Source organism: Micropterus dolomieu, unplaced genomic scaffold, assembly GCF_021292245.1.
Source record: "Micropterus dolomieu isolate WLL.071019.BEF.003 ecotype Adirondacks unplaced genomic scaffold, ASM2129224v1 contig_1743, whole genome shotgun sequence".
Lineage (NCBI taxonomy): Eukaryota > Metazoa > Chordata > Actinopteri > Centrarchiformes > Centrarchidae > Micropterus > Micropterus dolomieu.
In genome coordinates this window covers 1-3,306 of record NW_025730733.1, presented here as the reverse complement: position 1 = coordinate 3,306, position 3,306 = coordinate 1, and the positions used below count along the sequence as shown (strand labels likewise).

The 3,306-nt window shown below is 45.4% G+C and overlaps 1 pseudogene; it reads left to right on the top strand.

Annotated features, from left to right (window-relative positions):
- The first annotated feature begins 296 nt into the window (after positions 1 to 296).
- LOC123964325 lies at positions 297 to 2,680 on the top strand (annotated as a pseudogene).
- The last annotated feature ends 626 nt before the right edge of the window (positions 2,681 to 3,306 follow it).

Here is a 3,306-nt window from a genome sequence, read left to right as displayed (position 1 = left end):
ATCACAAGAACTTAGAATACATCCAGTCTGCCAAGCGTCTTAACCCCAGGCAAGCCAGGTGGGCATTGTTTTTTGGTCAACTTCAACTTTGTGCTTACCTTCAGACCTGGGCCCAAGAACACAAAGCCTAACGCCCTCTCCCGAGCCTTCTGTAGCACAGGGATGGAAAAGACCACCCCGGATACCATTGTGCCCATTTCCTGTATCATTGGAGCGGTAGCCTGGCAGGTGTAGCGGCAGATCAAAGCAGCTCTCCTGAGTCACCCCAACCCCAGTAAGTGTCCTGCAGGACTCCTATGTTCCTGAACCGGTGAGGTCCTCTGTATTACAATGGGCTCATGCCTCTAAACTAACCTACCACCCTGGTGTTGCCCATTGTCTCTCCTCCTTCGTCTCTGCTTGTTCTGTGTACACCCAAAACAAGAGCTGGTGAGAGAGGTGTTTCGCATTCATGGTCTGCCCACAGACATTGTTTCAGGTCCACCTGGACCTCACAGCTACCGTGGATTGAATACGCTCACAATACGCTACCATCATCAGCCACAGGTTTGTCACCATTTCAGTGCATCTGTGGATACCAACCTCCTCTTTTCCCGTCACAGGAAAAGGAGATCTCTGTACCCTCTGTCCAGTTTCACATTCACTGTTGTCACTGGACCTGGCACCGCTCCGCCCTCCTCAGAGCCTCAGATCGCTATTACAGACAGGCCAATCGCCAACACGCCCCTGCATATTCTCAGGGTGACAAGGTTTGGCTGTCCACCAAGGACATATCCCTTAAAACAGAATCCAAGAAACTGTCACCCCGGTTCATAGGCCCTTTTGTCATTGAAAGCATTATCAGCCCTGTAATGGTCAGACTCAAATTGCCCTGTTCTCTCCGGATTCACCCTTCTTTTCATGTTTCAAGCCTGTCCCATCAGCCCACTGCCTATGCCTCCTCCTCCCAGGATCATCGATGACAAGCCCGCCTACAGCGTGCGCAGGTTTTTGGATTCCCGCTGCCGGGGATGGGGGATCCAGTATCTTGTGGACTGGGAGGGGGGCAATCCAGAGGAGAGGAGCTGGATTCCCCGGCGCCAGATCCTTGACGCCACCCTGATCAGCGACTTTTTTCGTGCTCACCCTGATAAGCCTGGAGCGCCTGGAAGCTCAAGGGCGGGGTACTGTCACGGCCCTCCCTGTTGCGATCTAGCCGTGACTCCTGATGAGTGTGCGAGACTGAGTTTTGTTTTTGTTGTTTCTTTTGGTGTGGCTGTGTTTTCGTTTTGGCCCTTTTCCCTTTCTCCACCTCTCCCTCATCTGCAGGTTGTTTGGGAGGCGTGACTGTTGCCTGGGGAAACTTTTTCCTTAATTGCACTTATTTATGATACTTGAAAAAGACACAATCTCTTTCTTTTGGTTTGTTTTCTTTTGGCTGTGTTATTTGTATTTTTGCCATGAACCATTGCAGCTGCTACCGACATGGGCGCCGCCATCCAGCAGTTTCTGCTGTTCAAATCAAACCTGTTTAGAAAACTTTAATGAGGGACGAAAGTTTCAGTGTCGGTGTGTAAATCTCATTGATATAATGTGAGGTCGTATTTATTTTTCAACGTGCAACAATGTCATGTCTGTGGATTACACATCCTTGGACGTTGAGCACTTTTCGGAAATTAAATTTGTCCACCTGGTCTTCACTTCACTTCACAGCACATGAAAGGCACAAAGCGAGGTAGATTCACTGTTTTCAGTCATTGATTGGATTTGAATGTAAATATCCTTTCCGATTATGCGTGCCAGCTTTTTTTGACCTCATGTCTTAGAGTCAAGTAAAGTTGAAAGTTAAAATAAATAAATTAATGAATATAAGTATATTTCAATCACTTGTTTTGAGAGTTGTCTGACAAGACTTGGCCAACTCACACAGCTTCCACATTTCTCGCCAAACCCATCAGGTGAGAGGCTTTACCTCCCTTTGGACTGGCTGTACGGCTCAGCCGGCTTCTTCCCCAGGTTCCTGATGGACATTCTGTCTGACACTCATTTGATCTCACGTACATCTTGTTTCATTCAGATCTATCTTATTTACACCTATGCATCATTTGAACTGACCATCCTCAGCATCATGGCCTATGATAGATTTGTTGCTATTTGCCAGCCGTTACACTATCACAGAAAAATGACCTTTAGGATGGTGAGACATCTTCTGATTTTTGTTGTGCTCTACCCTGCATTTGCTATAGGTGTCGGTCTTTATTTTACTGTTCGATTGCCTTTGTGTGGAAATAGAACAGAAAAGCCTGTGCAATCTAACTGGCCTGTGGTTCAGCTCTCCTGTGTGGACACAACTCTGAACAATATTGTAGCTCAATTTATTTTGATAACCTCAACCTTTGCCCCTCTTTGTCCTGTACACCTATCTACGGATTCTGCTTGTGTGCAGGAGAAGCTCGTCTGAATTCAGAGGAAAGGCGTTACAAACCTGCCTGCCCCACATAGTGACATATTCATTCTCTGTCTTCTGTGACCTGTCACTGGCTCGAATTGAAGTTGATAAACTGAATCCAATCATCACAGTTGTTTTATCTTTAGAGTATCTGATCATTCCCCCCATCAATAACCCTCTAGTATATGGCCTGAATCTGCCTCAAATCAAAGGATTTGTGAAGATATGCAAAATGGGTCCTGCTGCCAGAATGTAAAACTCATCATGCACAAGCTGTATAGCAAACAAGGAAGCTTTGATGATGCAATAATCCAGGCGTGATGAGATGAAGGCGTGTAAAATGATCTCGGTGTCCTTAAAAGTTAACATAGATTGAATTTTTGCTATATTTCTAAGTTAATAAAAACATGATTGAACAAGTTTGGTGGTGTGCTGCTCGAAATTTAAACCACCAGGATTTCTGTTTTGTCTGAGTTCAGTTGGAGGAAATTATTTGACATACATTTTTTAACTTTACAAAGGCAGTTCTCAGCATTCCAGGGTCTGTGGATCTGACGGGCAAGTATATTTGTGTCATCAGCATAAATATGAAAAGAAATGCCATGTTTATGGATAATATGTCCAAGGGGAAGCAGATACAAGGAAAACAAAATGGGTCCTAAGGCCGACCCCTGAGGCACACCATATTTAACTGGACAGAACGAAGAGACATAGTTGTTTACAGACATGCAAAACTTCCTATTTGACAGGTAGGATGAAAACCATTCTAGGGCAGTACCAGAGATCCCCACCCAGTGCCTCAGTCTGTCTAACATGATGTTGTGATCAATGGTGTCAAAAGCAGCGCTAAGGTCCAGGAGTACAAGGACTGAGCACAT